Genomic DNA, 19085 nt, shown 5'->3' with positions numbered 1-19085 from the left:
AATCGCTTGCGCTGCCCCATAGTTGCAGACCATATTTCCAAATGGGTTTTAGGATGACTTTAAATATAAGCAGTTGCTGTCCAAAGAGAGTCTTGAGTTCCTTCCTAGTATCCAGTATAGGCTGTTGTACTTTAGCTGAAGCTCCTGTTTTTTACAATTGACGTGGTGCCTACAATCAATGTGTAAGCCAAGATATCTTACATGGTCACTGTTGGGTAGAGTTTATTGGCCCAACTTTACAGGTGGATAGTCTCCTTTTCTAAGGGTGAATGTCACCTGTACTGATCTTGTGATCGATATTAATGTTGATTTTCAGTGTATCCGTAGTGTATGGTAAACAGTTTAATTTATTTACGGATGTTTTAGGTTGAAAGAGAGATTGTTTAGTAGTTAGAATACGTGTATCTTAATCGATGATCACGGGTTCGAGGAAAGTGTTTGTAATCGATGTCGTATGCGGCGGTGAAAGAAGACATCGTGAGCAAGCCAGCATGTGTTTAATTCCACTGAAATTCACTTATGTTTCCACGTTGAATCGGAGCGGCGTGATGGGATAAGCTCCAAACCTTCTCATCTAAGAGAGAAGGGGCCTCAGCCCAGCAGCGAGATATTAAGAGAATACTTTTACATGATATCGTGTATTTTGCTGTATATATTTAAATAAATATAGAGATGGAGAAATTAAGCTACGTATACGTCATTAATTCACATACTTATCATATATTCTTATGATAGTAATTTATTAATTATACAACTAGTTTTATTTAAAAATATTTGTTAAATTTGTTGATATTATATAAATTTTGAATTCTGTCTTGAATTGTCTGTCTGCTTTTTAAAACATATCCTAATGTAAAAAATGCATAATAATTATTATATATATAATTACTATGTACATAAAAATTTACATAATTTATAATTTGATTAAATTAAAACTGATTTAAAGCTGCTTAAACTATTATTAAGTTTAATTAATTATTTATCATGTAAGAAGTTTGAATGAAATTAATTTATAATCTTATACAAGTATCAAGATTGTCTAGTCTACCTCAGTGACACGTTAATATCGCATGCGTCTAACAATCTAATTACAACCCGCGGGAATCGAACTGATCGGGGCGATAGTGCCGATTACCAACCGATTGACCCTACCCTCGGACCCTCGGTGGTCAAATAGGCGCCGTTCACCCTAATTTACATTTTTTTTTAAATAGTTACGTCGAATGAATTTTCTAACGTTTTTTTAAAGGCGAACTTTCTCATGTCTTTTTATGTAAACAAAGAATAGAATACAATGTTATGTGGTATTTATTATGTTCATTTTACACTGGACTGGCGAATGAGGTAACTGGGCACCACCAATACGCCACCAACCTTGGGAACGAAGTTATGTCTTATCACTGTAATTACAAAACCCTACTAAAAAGTAAAACGTAAACGGGCAAATGTGTAACTTGATGGTAAGTGGTTACCAACGTCATTTCCCTAACCATTAGTTAGTTAAAGTATACGTGATATATTCACAATAATTCAGGTATTTTCAACGCACCTGCAAGCCCTCCGGTGATGCAGAGGTCCGTTTGGTTGGTAGTGTCCATCAGCCTCCCCTTTGCCCCCCTTTAAATAAAAAAGGTAGACCTTTCAAAGTCGAAGTCAAAAATCTTCATTCAATATAGAAGCGTTACACTTAGTTTTTGATTGTCATATATCTACCACCGGTCCGGAAATAAACACCTCAGACCTGAAATGAACCGGCGGAAGACTTCAGCGGGATTTTTTTTTATACCTCATCCTTTACAATTAAACAGTACAACAGTTCAAGTTCAAATAGGAATCCTTAAATGTTACGTCCGTTTACATCGAAGATATTTAAAAACGATAGATGCGACCAGTCTTATATTAACAGAGGATCCTCGGGCAATAATTACACGGGAGAGGACAGAGAGACATTGCGACGGGGTGCAAGCGGGGTGCACTCACAATTTACAGCCGTTACGCTATTTTCAATTAAAGCCCTAATGGCTCACGGACCGCCGATGTGCCGATTGTCTAATTGTAGATCGACTTGGAGTTGGATATTATTTGGATACTACGTGTCTTGTATTTTTTTGCTTAGTGAGTAAAAGGTTCCTAACCGAGGATATGGGTTCAAATTCGGCGAGTATGAGTTTACTTAATTTTGTTTGTAGTGTAACTTGTCTTCACTGGAGCAGTGTGAGTGGTACCTCTTCAAAGGAAAAGGGGTCAATGCCCAGCTGTGAGACAATTACTTTTGGTTAATTTCATAGATTCTTATAAAATATATCTTCGAATTACATATAATATATACATATATATATATATATATGTATATATTATTTTTGTTTAAGCTCGAGACGTAAAGACGAACTTGTAACACCAGGCTTCCGTATCCGCAATGTCAACTCATCCGTTCTTGGGCAGTTTCGTGTTGTGTTCGCTTCTATAATAAAAATCCTCAATTGCTCTTAGCTTATCTGCTGGATAAAATTCTGGCTGGATTCTAATCAGGTGGTAGCTTTTTTAAATCTCTAAAATATTCTAACGCCAAGCAGAAATGTATATATACCTTACTATTGTTGTGTTCCGGTTGGAAGGGTAACTGAGCAAGTGTAACTAAAAATAATACACGCAAAAAAAGCAATAAAATAAATAATACATGGACACGTAATAACCCCTCTATATAAATCCTTAACAACGTAACGATACTAACCACACCCTTTCGTAAAAACTTTGCTTTTAATCGTTTTACATTACGATGCTGTAATGTGCCAAGTTCAGCCTTCATTGTTATTGAAAATTTCCAATACGCTCAGCATCGGGGCTTCCCCCTCTACCTAATTAACATCATGTTAATTCTCTTTCGGGTTAACTTGTTCCTTTCTTAGTACCGACAAATAAATATGATTGAAGTGTCTGTCTGTGATTTTAAGCTTGATATCGTTTTTTTTATAAATAAAATAGGTTCGACCGGCAAATGAGCTAAATATCGGCCTTGGGAACTACGACGTTTTATCCTTTGTGCCTGTAGTTACACTGGTCCACCAAACCAGAACACAAAAATATACTAAGTATTTCGCCAGAATAATACCGCCACTAACGGTACCCACCAGCGGTACCCACTTCGTCTCGTCAGAGGGGCATCACGGGAACGCTCGTGCATGCTATCGTGAAAACCGACAATTGGCGCGCCTATGCAGGTTCTAATACCAGGCTCTTATGCGCTAGTTAAATTATACTTTTATAAGATTGTGATGCCGCATTAAAATAACATTAAAACAAATTAAATATAAAATAAACTAAAGGCACGGACGCGTCTGTGGAGATCCAAAAACAATAAATAAAAAAGACCTTCAGAATGTTCAGGACTAGAAGAATCAACCAGAAATCATAAGTTTTTTTAAAGAGTATAACATGAATTAAATATTAATTATTAAATTTGTACTTATTTGTATTGTATTAATTTTTATGCTACTAGTTTCGTCCGCGTGTGAGAGGTCTTAAGTACTCTATAGTAGAATTCTTTGAGGTAAGAAATCATAATCGTTCCAATAGTTCAGATGAGCATACAATACTACGTAGGTTCCTATTAAAACCTCATTTTTAAAATGCTTGCTTTTTTTTTAGAAACAGTGAGTGTGACACTTTCCTTTGTGAATTTAAAAATACCAAATCTGAGTTATAATTATGTTTTAAAGAAATAAAATTTGAAAACAAAAAAATATAAAACAACACCGTAAACTCCCAATAAAGTAAAAGGAATTTGTTGCGAACATTTTCAAGATTTTATTATATTGTTATAATGTTTAGTGAATAATAAAAGTTTATTTAAAATAAACAAAAAAAAAACATATATAATAGTATTTGCACGTAATTACAAAGAGGCAAGACGCGAATCACGACGTCGCCTCGCGTTTGAAATATTTTAGAGAAATCCTTTCGTCTCGCTGTAATGAGTGTCATATTCGGAACGGACGGTCGGCAGAATATATTAATAGTGTATATTTAACTATATATCAGTAAAGCTGTCCTGACTAAAATTCATAATATGTTAACCCTCTTATTCCCTTTTAAAGTTGAAATATCTAAAAAACCTCGCCTAACGGATGAGTAAAATAAATCTATGTTCCAAATTTCAGCTTTCTAGAGTCAGTAGTTTTGGCTTTGCGTTGCGTCATTCGGGAAAAAACTATTTTATATATATATAAGGAAAGTAGGAAAAGGATGCCTGCTCCCTATAAAATTTTTGACATATGACAGTTCTTCGACACATGCAGAAGACTCACGACTCCATCAGAGCAGAGCACGAGATAATTAATCTCGTAAAAGCATAAATAGAGCATGAGAACTGGTGTTCAGGTTCGAACCCACGTCCTTCAGTTAAACATTACGTGTGTACTAAGCCTAAATTAAAGAGTTAGACGTGACATAACATTTGTTTTTATTGTTGTAACTTGTAATACCAATACGCTTTTTAAAATATATTTGTGAGACAAGTCGAATGTGAGGATTATTATCTTTTAATATTTCATATATATTTAACAATAGTTATATTGAAACGGTAAAAATATAATTGGCAGCGGTGGGATTCGAACCCACGCCTCCGAAGAGACTGGTGCCTTAAACCAGCGCCTTAGACCGCTCGGCCACGCTACCCGTGCTTTTGGTACATGTATTTTTTGTATCTTATCTCAGAAGCTACACATTTATTTATATCATTGTTTATTTTAAGATTTTTTAAAATAGCTTTTAGTACTATGTGCAGTTTATCAACGTGTGGTCTTACTTTATTTTCTTACAAAATTGAACTTCGAGACTAACGCTATTTCATTATATTTGTATGTTATCTATATTGAGGAGCGAGATAGAAATAGTTCTTAAATTAAATCGAGATGTAAATACACGCCGCATGATCAACGCTATTTATGCTTATTATATTATTTTGATTATTTTTTAGCGTCATTTTGACTATTTCGATAGCTATTGAATTTTTTTTTACATAATAATTAAGGTCTTTATATTAATGTTTAATAAATAATTTGACACTGAGTTATGGCGCATAGATAAAAAGCATCTAAGATAAATTCAAAAAATCCTCATACAGGAATAAAGTCGCCATAATATTGCATGCAAGCGAGTGGTAATAAGGCAATCGACGATTCTTGAAGAACAGGCACGATCTGTTGGCTGAAAAGCACAAACGAATCCTTAATATTCGTCATACTCATATCTTGAAAAAGAGTCGTGAGTTCAAGAATGCTATTGCGTTCTGTTTTACAGCTTTGCCAAAGTTTTTGATTGTTAAATACAAAGAAGTCTAAGGTCAGTTTTGTCGAGATAAGTATGTCGAAATATCTTAGAAGATTTTTACCCAACCGCTAATTATAGTGCATAGATATAATCTAGAAAAGAGGAACAAAAAAAATTAAAAAAAATTAGGTATATATACATATAGTAAGTTATTTAGGTTTCATGTCATTATTGTGTTACATAATAGTAAAAAAAACACAAACAAATAATAATAATAAAAAAAAACTAGATGGGGATTTAAATACTCTTTTTCCCTGGGACCGGGACGAAATAAAACCGACTCAAACGTCGAGAAAGTACAAACGTAATGTACAAAAATAATATAATGGTTTTATAGTGACGATATATCAAAAAACAGCAAGAGTCACCTTGATTCGTGCTTTAATATATCCAATTACAAATCCAGTGTAGAAATAGGGACCGTTAAGGCAAGCCAAAGATTATAATAGCTTAGCATTCGCACATATTTTACGGACATCACATTATCAAAAGTTCTCGAGAAATGTCTTTGAATTATGATTTGTTTCGAATTCAAGACGCAGTTTTATGTCATTAGTGATAAGGTAAACTAATTGTAATTAATTTTGTGACGTCCGATAAACCAATCAATGAAATATTTATGCATGTATATTATACTTACATCATTCTATAAATAAAGACAAAACAGTACCATTTTTATTTCTGTTTGTCAACCGTTTTTCTTTTGTTTGATAGTTTTTGACATCTTTTGGTTTTGATAGAACTGACAATTGGAAATAAAAGTAGACAATAAAATGTTCAACTCTTATAATATGTTTTTCTTAAATTTTCAATAATGTCGAAATTCGATTATTGTAGTAATTTTGTTATTTATATTTATTACAATGCTGCGTAAATTGATGCAAGTTTTTATTACAATATACCTCAAATATATTTAAATTTTGAATAATAATATATTAATTTTATTATTAAATATATTATAAATATTATTTTTCAAACCGTACATCCAACTCAACACTACACACGACACATCCGAAGTGTAGCGACGTGTAAAATCTGCATTTCTTTGAGATGCACTTGTCCCCCCCTCGTCCCCCCAACGCCTCTTAGATAAAGAGGGTTCTACTTTCGCGCGCTTTGAGTCACGACTCCTAGGTCTGTTAGGAGTGCCTAGGTAGATGTTTTGTTCCGTTATGATAAAGCGGACGAACTCCATTGTTTTAGAGAATTTTTTTCAACGATTCGAGTGGGCTGTCCCCTTTTGTTTTACGATTCGTCAATGTTTTTATTTCCTATAGTCTTATTAGGGATCGGATTTGAAAGGTACACAATTGTATGTATTTTTTATTTTCGATTAAGTAATATCTATTAATTATATAAGATGTTACAATAATTATTAAGTAATCGGTGCTTTATATATTACGTATGTGATTGTGTATTTAAACTTAATCTAAAATTATAAAAAGTCATTTTGTTTGCCAAATAGGCGCGATAAAGTTTGACTTAATAATATAATTCAACAAATATATACGAATTAATACTTGTATCAGTAAAAAATAAATCCGTTTATTGATTGACGTCTCCACCATTATCTTGATCGTTTAATATATATTTTTTTATGAAATAGGTAAGCGGGTGGGCAATTGCGTTACCAGATGGTATATGGTCCCCACCACCCATAGACCGCGCTGTGAGAAATATTAACCATTCATTCGCCAATGCGCTGCCTTGGAAACTAAGCTGTTATGTGTTGTTACACTGGTTCACTCACCCTTTAAACCGGAACTCAACAATACAAAATATTACTGTTTGGAGGTGGAATATCTGGGTGGTACCTACTCAGACGGGCTTGCACAAAGCTCTACAACCAAGTAATAGTTCGTGAATTTTCGTGCGGATTAATTTATAATTTAATTGTGTTTAATTAACATATCCAAAGTAAGTGCCAGCTCATGAGATAGGTTCACTCATCAGTTCTACAATCAAACAGCAACACCTTTCCACTTGAATCACCTACCCTTTTAATCGGTATACCTTTTGATCGGGTAAGGGGTAAGTGGGCTTTTATTATTATACAATTGTTATATCATAAAAAAATCGTATATAATATGGCGAATTGATACTGAAAGGAACATATATTTATTGCAGTTCCGGTATTATGAAAATTACTAATTACTATCAGGTAGGGGAATAATAATGTCTGCTTAAAAACCTAGATGAAATTTAATTAAGCTTCATTGTCATCTTTCTTTTATTCTATAAATATATCTGCGCAGCTATTGATGACTAATTTCTTACCAGCCAATTTACATATTGTGCCCTCTGCGGGCCCCTCCTGACCGATTATGGTCTTGCCAGTTATTCCTAAAGTCTTTAAAGTGCTTATAATTAATTTCGTGCGCACCGGTGAGGAATAACATCGCGAGGAAACCTACATGTGTCGGTAGGAAAATCTGCCAACCATTCCTTACGTCGCCAATGTGCCACCAATATTGGAAACTAATATTTTATGTCCCTTGTGCCTGTAGTTACACTGGCTCACGTTCCTCTCAGGCTGGAACGCAACTATCCTAAGATTATTATCGGTGACGGTAGTTTAACGGTAGTATTATATATCTAATAAGATTTTTATTTTTGTGCACCTAATGTTATAGAGAATATTTTCTCTCATTTCCGAAAGTAATTTGCTATATAAACTAAATAAACAAGTAATATTTTTATGCAAATACATTGAAAAAACCTGCACGTATCAGGGAAATACATAATATATTTAAATAGGTTCCTATGTGTGACGTATTATGCTGTACTTAAGAAGGGTAGGAATTTCTCAATTATCACGTACCGGATCGAGATGTACGACCCCCCTCGGCCCGGGGAGGTGCGACCCACTTCCAAGCAATATAGTCGGACTGCTATCGGTATTAAAATTTACAATTTTATGACGTCCTCGTGCGAATATATTCGCTTTTCTATCGTCCAATTTAATTAGTCGCCTTATAAACGTAGTTAGGTTTTAGGTTGAAATTTTATATTATTCATGAAATAAAATTTATTTGTATTGTATATAAGACGAATTAATGGTTATCAGCTTAAAAAGCCTGACTTCAGATCTTTATGTATTATAAACATGTATATATGTATATGTAATAATTTTCTTTTATTATTTCAAGTCAAATTTTTTTTACTCTTAATAATTAAAAGTGTAAAAATATAAGATTAATATAAAGTGTAAGACATTATTATATATCACTATTTAAATTATTATGATTTTTTTTTATAGAATAGGAAGGTGGACGAGCATATGGGCCACGTGATGGTAAGTGGTCACCAAACGCCCTCAGACATTGGCATTGTACGAAATGTCAACCATCGCTTATAGCCAATGCGCCACCAACCTTGGGAACTAAGATTTTATGTCCCTTGTGCCTGTAATTACACTGGCTCACTCACCCTTCAAACCGGAACACAATAATATCAAGTATTGCTGTTTTGCGGTAGAATATCTGATGAGTGGGTGGTACCTACCCAGACGAGCTTGCACAAAGCCCTACCACCAGTATAATAATATTAATATAATAATACAAAATGCCGAGGTGGCCCAGTGGTTAGAACGCGTGAATCTTAAACGATGATCGTGAGTTAAAACCCCGGCAAGAACCACTGAATTTTCATGTGCTTAATTTGTGTTAATAATAATTAATAAAAATAAATCATACGTTCTTGACGGTGAAGGAAAACATCGTGATTCCTCACGCCTGCTTGTGTCTAATTTTATTGAAATTCTGCCACATGTGTATTCTACTAATCCGCATTGGAACAGCTTGGTGGAATAAGCTCCAAACCGTCTCCTAAAAAGGGAGAGGAGCTCAGCGGTGGGACATTAACAAGCTCTATAACTTACCATTGTTAATGATTTACCATTTACCATGAACTAGATAATATACTCGCTTAACTTCTAATATCAGTAAATTTTATTGCATTTAAGATAATTGAAATCATGAATAGAATAACTTAAATATTGTTTGTTTTACATATTGGTCAAGTAATTATGTTGTATATATTTAAACATATAAGTTCGGAGGGGCAGCGTCGACGATGTTCACCATAAATCCTGTTCCGAGAAGTCAGACGAGACCTCTCCATCAGAGGCGGCGATGTTACAGAACGCTTCTTCTGCAGGACTGCATCGAGGTGATGAATTGACCGAGTGAAAATTATTTATATTTGCGATTTTGTGTTCTTTAATGTATATAGATGGCTGATTCTGCTAATCTATAACGATTACGATTGATTCCCGATACAATTCCAATCCAACTTTAACTAATCTATATTTATTCGTATCGAAAAGTTGCGTCAAAACCTTAATTGATAACTTTTGTGCCAATAGGCGATAATTAAATTAAAGAATAGGGAAACGGATAAACGGCAACGATTGCACTTCGATTCGATTGCGATAAAGTGCGGCAACGGCAACGATTGCGACAATTTGTTTGACAATGACGATAGAAAATAGGTCTTTTGAGAGTATTGGAATTTATTGTTTGGAATATATCGGTATTTCTGTTTAATCTTGCTTATGACATGGTACTGTCGGCTATCCTATACTAATATTATTAATGCGAAAGGGTTTCTGTCTGTATGTTAGACTTTCAAGGCTGAATCACTGAAGCGATTTTGATAAAATTTGGTATGAAGCAAGTGTGAACCCTAAGGAAAGACATAGGCTTCTTTTACCGATTAGCAGTCAAAGCCGCGGGCGATTACTAGTAGTAACATAATTGCAAACGAGACACGATATATCAAAGGAATATAAAAATTTACTAGAAACATTGGACTTGCACTCGAAACACATTAATTACAGCCATTTGAAATCCTCCGAGCATCGGAGGCATCGCGAATAATCTGACTCACACATATATAACTCACAATTACATATATATAAACCGTTATATATCATACACGTCAAACTAATATTTTATAGAAGAATATTTTTGTTTGTTTGTATATTTCGTATTTATATTCATATTCGTATTGTATCATAATAAATTAAAAAAATGATATTTATATGAATTTGTTTATTAGCTGTCTGATCTATCAAAAACATCTTTTAATGGTGGTAGGGCTTTGTGCAAGCTCGTCTGGGTAGGTACCACCCACTCATCAGATATTCAACCGCAAAACGGCAGTACTTGGTATTGTTCTGTTCCGGTTTGAAGGGAGAGTGAGCCTGTATAATTACATAAGGGACATAACATCTTAGTTCCCAAGGTTGGTATCGCATTGGCAATGTAAGCGTCGGTGACCACGTACCATCAGGTGGCCTATATGCTCATCCACCTACCTATACAATAAAAAAGTCTGCAATCTAGTTCATTTGCTTGCAGCCATCAAATATATAAAGACCAGTTCTTAAACTACTGATAATCAACCTATCCAAACGACCGACACGGCTATTCTGTAAGTACTTTGTAATATATTGAATATCTCACTCGTGAAATATTAAAAACCGACTTACGTTGATATGCTATTTTGATCCGTGTATCCTCTAAATGTCATAATTATTATACCCAATTTCGGATATCATTTTTCGGATATCATAGGTATAGGGTTATAAATGGCGTAACATATATAGGTACGTGTATTATCTCTAACTTTTATCAATTTAGTGTTGCAGTATTTAGATACGTAATTAGTAGGTAGTAAGAATAAAAATTGAATTACAAAAATAACAGCAAATTAAATCAAAGTGCCATAGATGGCAATATTTTTAAGCTAATGGTAATAATCTGACTAATCCAATAATTTGATATTAACTCTCGATATATGATTAAAACTTGTTGAATTTGTCAATTAAATGTATAACGTATCCGCCATGTTGAATTTTATATGACGTCATAAAGCCATATGATAAATGTACCTAAGATTAAATCCAACGACACATTTTTTGTCTAAATATTTATATATTTCATACTAGGGTTTTAACCGCGATCATACCTTCATTATTATAAAAAAATATTTTTAACATCACGAAGGTTTAAAGTTTAAACACGATAAGTTGTATAGGAGTTACGTGGGAACAGATATAAACACAAAAGACTGATATAAAATAAAACATCCATGATTCACCCCAGTCACTTTATTAACTACAGGGTATATTATTTATTTTTAGAATATATTTTATACATATATATCAATTGTAATGGCGATCAGTTCAACGATGTAGAAGTTAATGTGCTGTAGCGCCATCTAGTACCGAGATACACCACAGTGGACAGTATAAACACGTTCTCCATGAGACGACGACGATCTGGAGACATGATAGGACGACAACACCCTTATACATTGAAAAACCAATCAGGACAAACAGCCACTGGGTCACAATGACCCTGGCCCTTTGAGCCAGAACATAGTGACACGACGGATGAACTGTCGGGGAGGAGCAGCCCGGGTAGGGGGGGCAACCCCGAGGTCCGTACCCAGACTGGCCTAAGCCAGTCAGGAGGACCATTGATTATTGTTCTCCACAAAAATATACATATTTGTATACTCCTGTATATGCTAATTATCATAGTAACCGTTTTAACATGATTTTACAGAACTAATCTCTAGTAATTTATTTTTATACTAGCTTCTCATAAAGCATATACAATAAGGTTTTACATGTTACATTTATATCGCAATGTATACACTTCGATTGTACGCGGCGCGCGCCTGTAAAGCTCCTAGTTTGTATGATTTTTTTTTACATCTTCAACTATCATCGTCGTATTTCAGCAATTTTAAACAAAACCTTAAGGCTGCCTTATCAATCATTCTGTCCATTGGTGAAAACCGTAAGAAAATCTGTTCGGTAGTTTTTGAATTTAACGCGTTCGCACAGACAGACACTTCGTTTTATAATTTGTTTGGATATGAGATTTAATATAAAATTGTACAATAAAAGTAGAAAAAGTCTACATTCGATTCGATCATTTAGCAATAACTTTAAAAATAAAATTACTTCGAACTAGTTTTTCGATATATTCATTAAAATATAACGTTACTTGTACATGAATTGTAGCGCACTCGACGAGAAGGGCGCGACGTCAAGATCTCGGTTCACATACGGTATCGTTCGTAATATCGTTGTTCAAACATTTTAAGAAATCACTCCGAAGTCGGAGAATTCATAACGGACAAATCCGTGTCGAGCACTAGTTCATATAAAAATGTCAATACAACTCACATCTAGACGAAAAATACAAAACACGCACACACATAGCGTTATATACACACATACGTCGAACCTTTCGCGAGATGAATATCTATTGTAGATATATAGGAATAATCTTTCACGTGACGCACACTAGCGCTGTTTTAAGTGTGGATTTTTCTCGTAGCTGTGTGCTTCACACTTGGGTGTGGTGGGGCCGGTGGGAGGGGGAGGGAGCATACATTTTCAGGAAGGCTCCGTCACAGGGCATCTTTCAGCGTTCCGAAGCCGCACACATCGCCGGCTATCGGTGAGACGAAGGAACACGGGACGGGTACAGTGTAATGAAATATAGAGGGTGCTTAATCGAATAATTATACTATTTTTTAACGTCGAAGTTTTGCATGCATAGAGTAGTTTAGTTTGAACGCGAGGGTATTAAATATTCGGTTAATTTGTTTTAGAGACTAGAAACTTTTTAATCATAAGAATCAAGTCAATTTTAATAATTCATCTATTATTAAAATTGACTGAGGAATAGAATATTATATAGGAATGAAAGGGCGTTTTCTGGTGTTATGCGGTCAGTTATTTGGTATTCGAAATAGTTATATTATTAAAAGATAAATAACGCATAATTTTTTTATATATAAATAATCTAATGATCGAAAAAGTAAAATTACATTTAAAATCATATCACATCTATGTTACGTTTATGTGTGTGTATATACATATTTCGTTCACAAAAGTGTTTTACAAATAATATCAATGCTCTGTTACCCCCCTCTCCCCCCACAATCGCTCCCAGATCGCCGACTGGGAGGAGGGATGTGTGTGTTCGGAAAAATACCTTATGATCCAGCGGGGTTTTAAGTTTTTCTACATTGTTTTATTTAATTCGTTTTTTTTTTCGTATATATATATTGTTTCAGCGCTCGTGTTTAATTACTTTATTCTAATTAATAGTGATGTACATTCGATACGAAGTTTATGAAACATAAATATATATAATTTATAACGTAGTATGTATGTGTGTAAATATTTATTTATATGATGAACGTTTTAAAAACTATTTGCTTAGAACCGAGGTGGTTAGAAAACGTGTTTCATAACCAGGTTCAATTCCTGGCAGACATCACTGAATTTTCTCGTACTTAATTTGTATTTATAATTCATCTCGTGCTAGATGAAACTTGAATGTTTTATTTGAAGTTGTATCAAACGTGTATCCGCCAACCTGAATTGGAGTAGCGTGGTGGAATAATGGATTTTGCTTAATATACCGAATTAGTAGTAGATAGTATGTAATAGTTTTGTCAAACAATGAAACAATAGGAATTGGTGATAAATGTAAATATATATTGTTATCATATAGAAGCTACGAGCTAAGAGGAACGTTATCCGTTACGTAATTTTTGAACAATTTAATTTGTTTTATAAAAATACCAGCTGTGAATAATAGAAAATGTTATTTTTTAATAACTTACTTATTTTTTTAATGGTTTCTGTATATTCTACAAATCTATCTAAAGTTTGTCCTATTCCAAATAATGTACTAATAGGTTTAAATCATCAAAATCGAACATAAAACCTCCTTTTTTTAAGTCATTTTAAAAGGGTAAGGAATTGTTAAGTAATGATAAAAATAAATAAATCCGTTTTGAGTTGAATCGATCTAGACAAAGGATATTGGATTTAAAAATATAACGTACAATAGACGCAAGCGCCGTTGTAGCTCAGTGGCAACACCATGAGAATCACAACCGAAGACTGCGGGTCAAATCTGTGCAAGCACCATTGAATTTTCATATGCTTAATCTGTGTTTATATTCATCTCGTTCTGTGTTGAAGGAAAACGTCGTGAGGAAACCTGCAAGAGTAAGGTAAAATTCTGCCACGTGCATTCGGTGCTGTGTTGTGTAATGACCTCTAAAAAGTAGATGAAGAATTTTCCCAGCAGTGGGAAACTGACAGGCCATTACTACGATTGACATACTGTAAGACAATTTCAATTTAACTATCATTTTATTTATACCGATAATATCGACTGTTATGTAAATATTATGTATCAAAACATCCCTCTTATATATTAGATGTATATAAAGTACAAATTCGTATGAATAAATTGTATTAAGATCTTAGAATCTAAAAGCTAACATTAACTTTCCGTCAGGTGTGATAACAGTCAAGCGCTACATTTAAAAAAAAATCTCAAACATCAAGTTGCATTAAATGTATATATAATATCTCTATTGTTTATATAAAATAATATATTACCTATGTAGTATATAGGAGCAGCAAGACTTGACGACTTATTACTGAAGATTAATTCATGAAATGAATTTCACTATTACACATTTATCAAAATCTTTAATTATAAACCCAGCGGATGGAGACGGAACGTTCAACTCACGGTATATTTTTAAAAATCATTTCACACGTACGATTCTCCCTGAGGGGGTAAGCCAGGTGCACTATATTACGATACTTGTGCTCCTTGTACTATTAGTTGCTTGTAGTGGTAACGGAAGGTGTATACAGAGCGACGTAAGTTTGGATGTACAATTTCGTATTCATATGTGATTAAGAATGCGCTTCAATTTTATTTTTTTTCGATTTTTGCAACTGTTTCTCGTTTAGCTGCGATTTATGCCCTGGTCAGTAATTATGGTATTCAGCAAAAAATATATATGAAAGCGATGGAAATTTAATGCTTCTAGTATGTTATAGCTGTTTTCGTGAGATTTTAAACTTTAGACTTTCTCTTTGTTTTAATGTGAATTTTAAAATATATCGTTTTGTTTCTTCGCTATTGTTATTTATCTAGATTTATTAATTGTGATAGATTTTGTCTGTCTGGATCGGTAAATGCTCAATATGCCTCCAAATGTTAAGTAGGTATCAATGAGCGAGAGCAAGCAATATGGAAAGAGATAGTGCTATAATGAAACATTAGATTCTACCCGCGTTTTAACTCCAGTACAGTTTTTAATATCTTGCTCATAAACTATCTGTACCCTAAAAAAACACATAAATTTGCTGTGTTGCTGCATAGATGGACAAACTGACGAACCACTATTCATTTTATTTATTTATTTATTTATTTTCATATCGATTTAAGTCTAGATAACTATTATACGTTGTCGGCAATATCTTGGTCATATAAGAACTTATAATGATGAATCTCTGCTCTTAAAATGCTATTGAATGTTATATATTTCTACCAGATGGCGTTATTGAATCTGTCTTAATTACTGTTAATAAATATCGTGTAAACTTACGCGTTAAGAATCGTCTAGTATTATAAAAGGATGAGACGAGATCATATAGTATCACGATTGCAGTTTCTAAAGTCGCACACTCATGAAACACTACCCTATCTCTATTTTCAAGATTCACATAAAACCTTACCTTCATATCTTTTACAGAAAACCGAGTGAGAGATAAATCGCGCCCAGCCTTCCGTTACTCGGAACGCACACATCGATAAAACTCACAATAAAACGTATAAATGTACTCGAACACACAAGTAGTTCGAACGTCAAGAGAAACGTTCTAGAAAATTTCAAAATTCGAACGAAACGGAACATTTAAGTCGTGTGTCCGTTATGAATTCCGAGCGCGCGTTCTATATTCAAATTGGCCGTCGCTATTGGCTGCCGCCGGCTGGTATTTTACATCGGATGAAATTTCGCCCGTACAGAAAGCTCCGTAATGTCTATGCATAAAGTATTTTAAACTTGTTAAAATGCAACGTATTCTCTCGTAGTGAAGCGCGGGAAACTCCGCGTTATCAAAAGGGGTTATTTAGTGGATCTTCTTGTCCTTTGTGAGGTGAAAAGGTATTTCCAACGTGTATTCGATAACGAGCGCTGGAATTAACATTTTGTAACGCGCCATCTTTTTTTCAAGTGAAGCTTTATCTAGCAAACATTATAGCTTTGATTCACATTTCGGAATTCATGAATTAATCCTGAAGCGCTACGAAGCTCCAAGCTCCTGAGTATTATTGGACTACAAAATTTTAAGCATACATGTCTAAGTTTATATATCTACTAATATAAGGGTAGTTGTAATATTTCCCTTAGTTTATTTGATATCGAATATCGTAAATGAGCAGTGTCTTATAAACTCAGGATCTGTAATCATAGATCCGCCTCATTGGTTTAGTAGCTACCTTATGGTGCAAATTCCAAGATCTTCTGTACAGTTTTTGACAGATCAATAAAAAGCTAGTGAGTTTTTCCGTCAAGAAATTATCAGCTCGGACTTTGTGAATTTGTGACGTCATCGTTCCTGGACTACGTCACTGAACTAAATGTTGCTACATTTTCTATTTAGGTACTGTTTAGTTACGTTTAGGTGTTTGATTTATTTTTAGTTGTATCGCCAAATATTTTTACTTTGTGTTACTGTGTTTCGATTGTAAGGATGAATGAGTTTAGTTACAGGTTTAAAGTAGATTATATTATTTATTGAGTGTCCGAGAAGTTGTATATACTTATCTTGTAAGGGTCCATGGGAGATGGTAACCAATATGTGGGAAATAAAAAATAGCTTGATAACAAACTTGACTCATTTTATTTCCGTAACAGGCGTTATGTTGGGATATTATATGACGTCACATAGCTTCGACACGCGGCAGTCGACGGAGGTAACGACATCTATTATGTCAGTATTTATAGCTTTTTTTTTTTTTTTTTTTTTTTTTTTTTTTTTTTTTTTTTTTTTTTTTTTTTTTTTTTTTTTTTTTTTTTTTTATAGAATAGGAAGGTGGACGAGCATATGGGCCACCTGATGGTAAGTGGTCACCAAACGCCCTTAGACATTTGCATTGTAAGAAATGTCAACCATCGCTTATAGCCAATGCGCCACCAACCTTGGGAACTAAGATTTTATGTCCCTTGTGCCTGTAATTACACTGGCTCACTCACCCTTCAAACCGGAACACAACAATATCAAGTATTGCTGTTTTGCGGTAGAATAATAGCTTACATATGCGTCTATATACTCGGTTAAATAAAGTATTAAAAATGTAAAGTGTTTTAATAATCTAAATCCAAAATCCGTGTGAAATTTGAAATTTTTTTTCAATATTTGCGAGCGCTAAGCGAAACGTATTCTCACTCTTACCTTTAAATAAAATCAAATTGTACGTGCGCCGCTAGCTCCACGTTCTTTATGAACTACATAAAAATAGCTGTATTTACGATTTCGCTCCAGACCTTACTTGCTATGGTAACTCGATCCTGCCTTTAAATAAAGAGGAAAATTTTCTTTACGAACATCTCACGTACTATATAATATACAGTGCTGTTAAATAGTTTGAACTAGTTTGCCGTTAGCGACTTTGTCTGCGTACTTTTATATAAATCTTAAAAGCACATAAAATGAATTTGTCAAGTCAATTGCCTAAATTTAAAGCAGATGAAATTGGATCGATATTATATATTAAAACCTTCTCTGAATGCTGTATGTAATGGTATGTTATATGTATATATTCGCTTAGAAATTTTTTTCACGGCATTACACCAAAAACCTCATTAGTAAATGTATTAATAGGCACAGATAAAATAATTCAGTGTCTTTTCTTTCTACGCTAGTTGAGCGCAAAATATTCTGCTATTGTCACGTTTAAAAGACACACACATGAGATCAATCGCTTAAAAATTTTGAAGTGTTTCATGATGATAAGTACTATGTAATACTACTCCGTACCTTTTTCTGCTGCTTTTGTTAACTGATTTTCTTTTCTTTTATATAGAGAGTAGAGTTGTAAAAGCAGAAGAACTGGCAAGAAATTTAGTAGTTACTGTTTTCAATTAAACAACATTCGAATCAAAAAAAGAAAGAATATAAATAAGCCTTAGATTTACATATGCAAAGCAATATGCTAATAGATATATTATGCACGAGAAACAATTCTTGATTAATATATCTATCTATAATGCAACACTATTCCACTTAACTACTTATATACACTTTAATTTTACTTACATAGTGCTGATAAAAACTTCACCGACATTAAAACGCCATTTTTCGCGAATCCATAATGAGTAATTATTCAAGATCTCGACCAATGATATCACGTCATTTCAAGTTCAATGCTGTTTATTGAAGCCGCGTGAATCTTAATCGACGATCGTGGATTCAAGCCCGGGCAAGCACCACTTAATTTTCATTTATTTAATTTGTGATTATAATTCATCTAGTGCTTGACGGTAGAGGAAATCTATGAAGGTGTCTAATTTCACTGAAATTCCGCCACATGTGTATTCCACCAACCCGCATTGGAGCAGCGTGGTGAAATGAGCTCCATACCGTCTCCTCAAAGGAGAGGAGGCCTTAGCCCAGCAGTGGGACATTCACAGGCTGTTACTGTTACTGTACTGCTGTTTATTTGTCTCTATCCAAACATAGGAGTAAAATTTAGAATAGACTATATGAATGTATGTTAATTATATAAAACAAACGGTGTAGTAAATAATATGAGATTTTTATTAATTAGTAAATTAAAAATTATTTGCCTTATATAATGATGTAAGAAACGAATATTTCGCGTCGGGTAGGATTTATTGACTAAGCA

At 33.8% G+C, this 19085-nt stretch overlaps 1 long non-coding RNA gene and 1 other non-coding gene across 2 annotated transcripts in view; one reads left to right on the top strand and one right to left on the bottom strand.

Annotated features, from left to right (window-relative positions):
- LOC126775618 (uncharacterized) overlaps window positions 1-19085 on the top strand; it is a 132235-nt gene that overhangs the window by 37657 nt on the left and 75493 nt on the right. The window lies entirely within an intron of this gene.
- Trnal-aag (transfer RNA leucine (anticodon AAG)) lies at window positions 4593-4674 on the bottom strand. The gene has a single exon. It is a non-coding gene; the product is annotated as a tRNA-Leu (tRNA).

The sequence above is a fragment of the Nymphalis io genome, chromosome 18 (assembly GCF_905147045.1).
Source record: "Nymphalis io chromosome 18, ilAglIoxx1.1, whole genome shotgun sequence".
In the NCBI taxonomy this organism is placed as follows: Eukaryota; Metazoa; Arthropoda; class Insecta; order Lepidoptera; family Nymphalidae; genus Nymphalis; species Nymphalis io.
Note: the sequence above shows the minus strand (reverse complement) of the source record. Positions and strands in the feature narration are given on the sequence as shown.